The sequence below is a fragment of the Struthio camelus genome, chromosome 3 (genome assembly GCF_040807025.1).
Source record: "Struthio camelus isolate bStrCam1 chromosome 3, bStrCam1.hap1, whole genome shotgun sequence".
NCBI lineage: Eukaryota > Metazoa > Chordata > Aves > Struthioniformes > Struthionidae > Struthio > Struthio camelus.
Genome location: NC_090944.1, coordinates 147404797 through 147415489, shown reverse-complemented (window position 1 = coordinate 147415489; position 10693 = coordinate 147404797). Strand labels below are relative to the sequence as shown.

Genomic DNA, 10693 nt, shown 5'->3' with positions numbered 1-10693 from the left:
CTGGCCCTTATTCATTAAGGAGATAGCTCCAGCCAAATAAATCTGCTGATCAGCGTTCGGAGACGCAGGCCCAGGCCAGGGGGAGGGAAGCCTGAGCACTGATGGATGGGAGCAGCGCTGCTGTGAGAACGGGCAACTCTTTCTTCAGCTCCTTCCTCACCCCACTTCTCCCAGCTGCTCCCCCAGAGCATCTTGTCAAGTTCAAAAGATAACAAAGCTGGATTTCGGGCTTGCGAGGCAGCTCCAAAGGCCCTTTGCAGGCGGTGGGGAGACAGGGGAAGAGGAGCACCCTGCTGCCTTAGCAATGCAGACGAAGCAATCGTGTCCTGCCACTGTGAATCAGCAAACTCACCCTGCACCTGTGGGAAGGGCCCAGCCCGACCTACCCCTCCTCTTAGGGCTAGAGCCAAGGTTTACTGGCAGAAAAAAACTCATTACAGTTGTCTCAGCCTCTGGGGCCCACCTCTGCCCAGTGCTCCACCGCACGGCCCGGCAGCCTTGTGCTGCATACTTGCCTCGTGCGGCAAGTGGATGTAACTCTGGTGCCTAATCCTAGTGTCAGCTTAGCCTCATGGCTGTTATCTGCCTGGGCAGGTCCTCTGCAAGCTGCAGCAGATGGGCGAACAGCCTGGACTCTGGGCACCGGTGGGGATTGCTACTTTGGCTCATTTTGAAGAACCGGTGCCCAGAACTTCAAAGGGCTCCCACGGAGACCAGCTGGCTGAGGACTGAGGCAAATTCGGGCCATTTCTGCTAAGCAACTGATAATCAGAGTCATACCCCCGGATAGGTCAGCATTGCTTATGAGTAGCCTGCCTGCCTGCTAGCTCTTGTTTATATGCGCGAGGATGCTGCTGAACCTCTCGTTTCTGATGGCTTCACTTTAGAAACTTAAACTACGGGATTTTTATGGGCTTGGGGTGTCCTGTCTCCAGCAGGAAGTCTGTCATGTGTCACTCTTACCAACACTACAGCGTTTGCTCTCCTCCCTGCATAACTGAATTTTTTGAGCCTCGATCTGCAGAAATGTTTCTTTGGTTTCCTATTGTCAGAGCTCCGAATGCACTAATAGGCCTTCATGGTCCTGAACAGCCTCACCTGGTCCTCCCACCCACACCCTCTGCTCATGGGCCAGGAGCCCATTTAAGCTGAGGCCCAGGCCCCTAGGCCCTACCTGAGCTATGCTGTAGGTGCATCTGTCTCTGGGCATGCCTCCTGACCCTGAGTTTGGGTAGTGCCTGCCAAGCTGTTGCAAACCCTGGTTGTGTAGTTTCAAACTCTTGTGTTTTACAACTCCAGCGTTGTGCGTTTCAGCCTGCGGTGCTGAAGTGGGATGTGTTAGGCAAAGGAAGAGATCAGGGTTCCCTGATGTCATGAGGAGCTTTGGACACTGCTCAGGATGTCGAAAGGATCGAATGCCTTGTGGAGTTTAATGAACTGGAACAAGTAAACAGACCACCATGCAAGACAGAAAAACAAAAGAAAGCTGCAGTCTCAGAATCGTGAAGAAGTTCAAGTCTGAAGTAGAACCGAGGTTTATATCAGTATCGCTCTGCTCCCCGTGTGCTTTTGCTGCTTGTTTGCACCTCAGTCCTTTCTTGATCGCTCTTCAGTGCAGAGCAGGTAGGTTTGTACAGCAGTAGGTTCTGTGTTCTCTGAAACTGGTCTATGGTTCAGGAAGGGTTGTACCAACTTTGACTGTAATTTCCAGGAAAAATCTCCTCTTCTTTCTTTTTTTCCTAAAATGAAAGAGTCAAGGCTTCTGGTTGTGTTCAGACAGGCGCAGACAGATGCTTACAAGGCTTTCAAATAATCTGATAGCTAGCAAAACTAGCCACCCTTTTTGAAAGCTGGCAATAAAGCGCCTGTATCATAAATGGTGCGCAGGTGAGCGGTTCTATGGTTCACTGGGCAGTGTGTCTTGGATCCCATCTAAAACTGGGTATGTTTCACAGAAGACATGGAGAAGGGGGGAAAGGGATAGTTGCCTGTTAGCTTTTATTCTTCTCATTTTGGATTCATGTTTTGTCACTGCACGTTCTGACTCTTTCCTCCTGTATCTAGTCTTTTCAATAAGCCCTAGCAGGCCATTCCCAGTCTCAGCTCCTGCAGCTGTTGCGATAAAAGCATTATGATCCTGCCTGCCCTGAGTTAGGTCTGCTACGACTTGGAGAAAACCATAAGCAGGCAGTCTGCCTGCAACTTGGGTGGTGAAAGCTGGGAAGGGTGGGGAGAGAGGACCTGGCTGAGCGCTCAGCTGTGGCAGTAACTTGTGATCTGTACTGAGCTCTGATAGAGGGATGTGAGCTGCAAAAAGCAAGAAAGACACCAGCTGCAAAAAGCAAGAAAGACACCAGCTCCACAGTCCAAGCAGTGAAGGGGAAAGATTGCATCAGTCACTGAGTTGTATAATTTTATGACATCACATGGCAATCAAAGAGGTGGGTCTTGAGTAAACAGTGCGTCCTCGGAAGGCTTGATGCATGCTGAGTATCCTCTCTTTGGAGTTTGTTTGCTTTTTCTTTGGCTTGCCAGTATATCAGTGGCTTTCGGCTGTTCTGCGGGAGCATTTTCACAGCTATGTGGGAAGAAATCTCCAGATATTTACATTTCCTTCATGGCAAAACAAACAAGACATCTGTCTTGCTCCAAAGTAGATGCGACTATTATTTTCTTTCACTTCATAAGCTATGACAAGAATAAGGTGAACAGATCTGCAGGGCTAACACGGTGACAGTGAAAGCTCTCGCCTTTCTCGTTGCAACCCTTCTCAGGGGAACGGATTCATGCAATGACGCTTTCTGTTCTGATTATAATCTTTGTCATCAGAATAAGTTTTTAATCCATCACACATCCTGCTAAGAGATAGTGGTGGAGTGGTTGAGGACTCTTATTTTTGCCACAGTCTGTAACTTGCCCATCTACTGGCCACCTTCAGTCCTCTGCCTGTGAGGAAAGAGGAGCCAGATAAAGCTGATGCGTGGAAAGGGTGGCTTTGATCCCAAATCAGGGCTGCTCTCAGCCCTGGAGACATTTTTTCCATCCCCATTGGGGCTTATCCTCGAAGGATTTCGGTAAATTAGGACAACTGTGGGGGCAGAGTGCTGTCCTGAATCTCTGCAAGTGCCACGACGGGATGGTCTTTGGGAGATAGATGTTGGCAGGGCAGCTAGACATCTAAGTCTGGGTAATGTGGTCGAGCCCCGTGAAACAGTGCCTGCTGAGGAGAACATGAGTAGAGAACAGCTGTTTGCTCTCTCTTCCATAAATAACTCTCAGACAGCTATTTGAGACCGTAACCCCACACAGTGTTGAGCTGTGGAAACCCTTATGGCAAGACGTTATGGCTCCTGAAAGTTGGCAGCCAGGAGAGAAAGGTCAGTGTCCCCGGTTCCCCTGCCAGGCTTGCATTTAAAAACCCTCTGTTCAATTGTCAAGTTGACTGCAAGACCCTTGGCTACTCCTGTTCCCTACCTGTATCTACCAGCAAGAAAAGCAGCGGCTGCTTCTCGGTGCAGTGCCACCAAGTTCTTTAAGGAGTGACATAACTAGTGAAAGCTGGGCAAAACTTTTTTTTCCTCTTTGTTCTTGTGGAGGATATATTTTTAGCAACAGCAAGGGCTTTGTGTCTGTGGTTTTTCTGAGGGGAGTGAGGGGTGTTTTTAATTTGGAGGAAAATTAATCAACAAGAGGCCCCCAAAACCATGCTAGGTTTGACAGCGTCAAAACAAACAAACAAAAAATGGAGGAGTTGGAAGCTACTTTTAATTTTAAAATCTTTCACAGTAAGACATTCCAGAACAACCACAAAATTACAAGCTCAGAATTGAAACAAACTATTTTGGCCGACCTGAATTTTTTCTCCTTTTTTTTTTATCCACTGGAAACAATGAGGGGGGAAAAAAGATTTTTCAGAACAGAACATTTATTTTCCTCAATACATCCAATTTACCAATACGGGACTGATTTTTTTTTTGGGGGGTGCTGTATCACTGTAGTAATAGATGTGGTAGAGACACCTACAACAGGACAGGTAGAAGACAGCCATGGAGAAAATCAGTATGGAGAAGCCAAAGGAAAAAGGAGGGAATTAGAGTTGTCTGGAGAGCGAGGGACCAATTTCCAAACAAGAACCACTCGTTCTGGGGCTGCACGAGGCATGCAAAGGCAAGACTGGCATGATCAGAGCTCTTCCCTGCTAGCCCTGACTGGAGGGTGAGCCGTTTTAGCAAGGTGGCACTGCTGGGAGTAAGCTGTGAGTAGGCTTGGTGTAAGTCCCGGAAGGGAAGGAATCCAAACTAGGTCAGCTCATGCCCTCAGCTCCCATGCAACAGATGAATCACACCCGTGGACTCTAAAGCAAACCAACCTGCAGAAAAATGTTTGCATAACTCCAGATTGCCCGCTGAATTCTGCTGAAATTCTACCTTTGCCAGCTGGAAGGAAGCATGTCCTGCAAGCACTCTCTGCTGCCCTGTCTGTCGGCTTAGCCCCACATAACGTGCACTCTGGTATGGTGTCCCCAGAAGTGAGGCAGGGGAACTCAAGTGGCGAAGGTTTTCCAAGCTGACCTTCTCAGGCAGGCAGGGACATGGTTATTACTATAAACATGCAAGGCTGGTGAGGCTAATGAGGCCTGCCTGATGAGGCTAAACTGTAAGCAGAGGGAAACCTGAGTGCTGCATGCTGGAGCAAGATCCCATTCTGCTGCATGGGTATTTCGATGCATTGTCACCATTATAGCTGGTAATGGATACCTCTGCTCTCTGCTCCAGGAGGAGTAAAGCCATTGTGGACCATGTGGACTATTATGACATTGTGCATAGTCATTTCCAAGCAAATACCTTTGCCAGACCTTTGCTCAGGCCTTTTCTTAGTAGTTTTGACACCAGCTCCTGTATTTTTTTCTCCTGTTGCTGAAATCATATTTCTAGTGTGCATTGGCTGACCTTGTGGTGGCTTTGCCAGTTTCTGGCAATCTACAGAGAAGAGCTTGTCTCCCACCTTTTCCCGGCCCTATCTCATATCTGGTGTCCTTTCTACCCAAGCTGCAAACTACATTGTTTTCCCAAATCTTGTCACTTCTTCCTGATGCATCCAACAGCTAGATGATGGAACACCCTTTCTTCCATGCCATCACCATGCTACACTTGTTTCTATTTAATTTTCTCCCTCAGTGTGCCTACTCCAAATTGGATTCAGCCTTTCTGGCATCCTCTCACCAGCATCCACTGCTCTGCATGTGCAGCTACCTACAAAGGGAGCAGCTAAGACAAGTTTTCCCCTAACACATTGCTTAGAGAGAAATTAAGTTCAGGACCTCACAATACGACCTACTCTATTGACAGCTGCAGTCTTAGCTTCTGGCATGAGTCCTACAACTTCTCTCTGTCCCTGGGAGGATAAAAGAAATCTCTTCAATTTTGAAAGGTGCCGGAGGCATCTCCAGTGAAGGTGCCAGTGTTTATCTTCTGTCTTCATTTCCTTCTTTCTTGCTGCAGGAATACCTCACCTCATCAATATCAGGGAGATTATCTTTGCCTACAGGCGCAGATAAATATTCACCGTGGTACCTAAACTGGGTGCTGAACTGACAAGCTCCACTGGCTTTTTAAGAGCTGGGGCTCAATAGTCAGCTTTGCAGGAAAGCTGTGACACGAGGGGCTTCCAATCTCTCCAGTTCCAGCCTAACCCAGTGCACATGGTTTACTCCCCCACAACAGCAGCTTCTTATATCCCTCCCCTCCAAAGCATTAAAATTTCTTCTAAAACTTTAACCATTGGGAACTGCACTTCCTCTTGTTAATACGTGAAACGTCCAGATCCTACTGATGTGCTCTGCTCTGTTGCATTTTTTTTCTGAGCTTATTGCAGGAGGGTGGCTCTTGCTCCTGCTCATGCCACTTACCTCTAAAATCTATGACAGCTATTGGTAAAAGTGATCAAGATAATCAGTTCCTTCTTAGCAGTGCGCTGACCCTGCACATGCCTCACACAAGCACCACGGTACTGCGAAGTGCTCGGCATTTGCTCTGCACAGCCCAGTGACAATGTGACACCCCCCTGCCCCGATCCTGAGAACATGCTGTTGCTTGGTTCAGGTTAATAGTAAATGTTTTACGTGACTAGTCAAAGCAGGTGTTTAGCAAAGTTACAAATAATAAGTACTTTTATGACATGTCTACACAATTAGTCTCTCTCTTTTTTTCTAGGTACTTTTCCAAAGGACTCTGATTTCCTGCATTTTTCCTGAAAATGGCGGGTGTTTAAATCTCCTAATAGCTTCTATTTTAATCAAGTCATTTATCAGAGTCAAGAGTTAAACTAGAAACATGACATCAAAAGTTAACTTCAGATCCTTTTTTTGCCTTCAGGGGGGCCTTGCATACAAACTTGACCCTGGCTCTGTTCAGTACTCCATGGATGAAGATCATGAGTGAAAGGGCAGGACTCTTTTCTGGTGCTCATCCACCAAGGCTGGAGAGTTTGTTTCTTCTCTTGCTTCCCTTGGTGCTACATCATGAATTCAGAATCACTCTTGAGAAGGATACAAGGAAGAGCATTAGCTCTGGAGCTGGATCCTAATTTGGTTGAAAGAGATGACTGCAGGGGTTTACTTTCCTCTGAGCCTGCTGAGACGATTATGAGGAGTCATGGTTCATTATAAACAAGCCACTGGGGTAGTCTTCGGTCTGCAGCTCTCAGTTTCCTAGCTTTGAATCTTCTCAGCTACATATGCTAAGGATGAACCTTAATACCAAGTGGGCTGCTCCATGGTGAGTGTTATTGCCTGAACTTATCACCGCACATTTGATTTCCAAATGGCTGTCAGCAGGATGTGAATGACTCTTTAGTGCTTGTGTGTTTCCTCCTCTTTCAGTGAAAAAATGAAAATTTTTCCTCCTGTAGGACCTGCTTTAATTCCCATTCCTTGGGGACTGAAAGCTGACAAAGCATGCGCCAGCGCCATTTGTACCGCTTGGCTTCTGTCCTCCAAGCAGTGGCTCTCTAGCCAAAATGGTAATTTCCAGAGAAAACGGCTTGCTTTAAGGACCAGAACCCTACAGGGAGAAGAGCAGAGCCTGGGGGAAGGCTGTCTTCTGGGACCTCAGATACATGAGTGCGGACACGTGCATGGAGATTCATATTTGCACCCCTCTCAAAATGGTAAGCCTGTTCCTGGCTCCATCCTCTATCGAGTTCTGGAGGAAAGGAATGGATTAATAAAGGGGAAGAGGAGTTTAGTTTAGCTTGACCTGATTTGCAATAGAAACTATTGAGACTACTTCTGGACCAATAAATAAAATGGGCCAGACCATCGGACCAACTTCTGTGACATAGGTCATCTTCATATTCTCTGACTCCCTCCAAAGAGGGTGGCTATGTCTAATGTCCCTTGGCCCTGAATGATGTCAAGGCTGTGCAAGCAAGCAGGTTAAGAATTTAACAGGGTGGCTGATGTGGGCCCGGACAAAATGTTTCCTGCAAGTCCAATGGAGCAGGTTGCTCAAATGCAGGCTGCTGTAACTTTGTATGCTGCTGGGACTATAGGGATGATTGGAGGACAATATTAAACCTGAATTGCCTACAGTTAAGCCCTTTCTGCTTGGCCTGCCTGAGGATATGCTGAAATATTGCTGTCCTCAGGGCAAGTGGAGCCAGGAGTTGGTCCTATAAACCATCAGTCTAAGACATGGAAAGCTTTTAGCAACTGTGGCTATTCTGAAATACATTGTGCCGTACACATCCATTACTATTAACAGCCCTTCTTCTAGACCTGGAAAGGAGTCTGAGATTCTTCTTGTGGCTAATGGAAGATGGTGGCCTCAGACAGTGGCTGAAGTTTGGGGCTTGCACTGCCTCTGGCTAGCTATGCCCATAGGGTGACAGAGGTAAGACCTTCACTGAGGAAGAGGCACCAGCAAGTGGTTGAGATGGAGGAAAGCTGCACAGCAAGGAATTTGCAGTAATCTTGGCTGAGCTGAAAGACAGCAAGTACTAGAAGAAGCCAAATTGCCCTGGCTGGAGATGATTCTCCTTCAAACCATACAGAAGAGAGCGTATAAACAACCAAGACCCTGGTGGATGTATATCAATCCACTTTCTGGTGATGGTAATGAGTCCTTTTCACCAGCAGCAGCAGAAGTGGGAGACAGGAAGAGATGACCCTCTGGGTAGTTTAGGAAAAAGTGTTTGCCCGTCCTTGTAGCAAACCAGAACACAGGAAAACAAGCATTAGTTTTCCATTTTGGGGGCTCTGGGGGAAGAAAATCTCTTCCGTTATACGTGATGAACCTAAAATAAGGTCAAGGACTGTTAAACTACACCTTTTAAGCCCACATATGTGTTTAGTCTGTGAACAGTTGGCATGAACTGTGTAATGGCCTCCATGGAGGGGCCAACATGCATGGCTTCCCAGGTCACACATGCTTCATGCAGATAGTGAAAAACAGGGGATTTTAAAAGGGCGAGGGCAGTCTGAGCTTCCGTGAGTTCTGTGCAATGTATATGTCAATGGTGTGCCCGTTGTCTTAAGTAGTGCCCACAGTTCTGCTCCTCCTCTCTTGCAAAGGCTCAGAAAAGGAGATGAAGCTACAGAGCAGATACTGCACAGAGGAAAAGCTAACTTGGCTCAATCTCTTCCGCCTGGAAAAAAACAGCTGAGAGAAGACCATCCTAGAGGTATGAAGAATGATGAATGTCAAAAAGAGGATGTATAGGGAAAGGCTTGTGGTTTTACTTCTAACAAAAGACTCAGCTTTGAGTGGGTCAGGGTGAACACAAGGAGGTAGTTCTTCACAGATCAGATAGTTAAACTATGCGCTGTAAGATATTGTAGAGCTTAAAAGGTGTACAATTACAGCTTTTCTTGTTTTTTTTAAAAAAAACTTTACAGAAATGATTCTTCTTAAAGGTACCCACACTTGGGAACTGTGAGCCCCTTTCCTCCACCTGGTTTGGGAGAACTGCACATCTCATTATGGAACAACCTGAATCAACAGCTTTGTTCTCCTCCAAGCTTGACAGCTTAGACAACTGAAAATGGAAAAGGGGCTCATATTAAAATGTGAGCACTTTAATTTATGCATCTGATTGATCTTATGCAGTAATCAAATTATATTCCCGCAGTGCATATAACATCAGGGTTGTAGTAATACAAATAATTAGCAATTAAATCTAATCAGATCAGTTAGCACATGGCAGATTCCACATGAAGAAACTGGCCAAGGCTGTGTGTGGTGGGGAAATCCAAGGAAGAATGAAAAAAAGCTAGTCTGTGTGGAGAGGGAAGAAGTGAAAACAATAGTAAATTCATTTTCAAGGGCCCTCCCCTGCCAAGAAAACAAGAGTGTTATCATAATAAAAGATCTTCTGTGCAATATTCACCACTCTGAAGCTCAGTTCTTGCAAGATACTCCACTTTGACCTGTCACAACCTGCCTTGAGTCCATCCCAAATACTCATCCCTCTCCTTTTCGTGATTGGGGGCTGCAGTACATGAAAGGCCGGCACCACAGCAGATACAGATATATAACTTCAGCTAAAGGGACCTCCCTTAGCTTCCTTCCAGCTGACAACCCCTTGATGATGACACAGACACTTCAGTGTGTTCCTCAGTGTGCCAGTAGCATGTTAGCTTGGGAATTGGCGAACTGCTTCCTAAACCGGTACTTCCACTAAGCTCCAAGTAACTGCAGTGTGGCAGAGGCAACTTTGAGTTGTAGACATGGCTGTAATAGGAAGGTCCAGGCATGCGTGGTGGGAAGAGTGGCCTGAAAATGCGTCTGAGCACAGGGTTCAGGGGGACTACAGCACACATCACAGGAAATGACAGTAAGTATCTTGATGATGCTACAGGAGCACAGAGCCTGACTGAAGCCTGCTGGAGTATCTCTCCCGAGGCTTCCTCTTTAGCCAGCAGAGACATACAACCCTCCAGCAGCTAATTCAGAAAATTAATCTCTTACTCTGAACTGCCCTCAGGAGGCACTGATTTCTCTCCATTAACCACTGCAGGAGTCAAGAGAGCTTGGCTTGGCCCCAAGTGAAGTATGTGCTTCCACGGATAGATTGCTTAATGCACCGGGCTTAGGACAGCCGTTCTTCATGTAACCAGGGAGAATTCTGCCCTCCTTGGCTGAAGCTGGCTGTCAGGGATCCCTTTCTTTGAACGAGTCCAGTGAAACTCCTCTGTACTCTAGTGGCACAGGCCCCAGGGATTCATACACAATCTTCAGGATGCTGACTTGGCTCCTGAGTAGCATCAGACCTTGGCAAACGATTGCAAGTGTTTAGATTTCAGGGGCTGGAGAGATCCCGAAAGCACGGAAAGGCTGCTGCCTGTCGACCTCAGAGAGCCGGATCAGCTGAGGATATCACGTCTGGCCTTCAAGGCAAGATTGATTTCAGGACTGCATGGGAGCCAAGGGCTTGGGCAGCATGGGCTGCAGAGAGGGAGGATATGTCTTGGTGCCTATAGCCTCCCTTCTGAGAGCATGGAGGTGGAGCTGCTTCGCTATGCCCAAGAGGGGCGGCTGCTGCTCTCGGTGCTGTGAGGTTCCTCCTCTGGTCCTTGTGCAGTGCAGGCTCTTTTGACCAACACTGAGGTCTTGCTTTTCTCAGCTTGCGTTTTCACTCCTGGTGTGCGGGAGCAGCCTCTGTTAGGGCAGACCAGTAAATGAGGGGATAGTAA

At 47.1% G+C, this 10693-nt stretch overlaps 1 protein-coding gene across 1 annotated transcript in view; it reads right to left on the bottom strand.

Moving 5' to 3' along the window:
- Window positions 1-3743: 3743 nt before the first annotated feature.
- SYNDIG1 (synapse differentiation inducing 1) overlaps window positions 3744-10693 on the bottom strand; it is a 97912-nt gene continuing 90962 nt past the window's right edge. Inside the window, exon 5 of the transcript XR_011140618.1 lies at window positions 3744-10658. The gene's annotated coding sequence lies outside the window, so the exon portion shown is untranslated. The remainder of the gene's footprint in view (window positions 10659-10693) is intronic.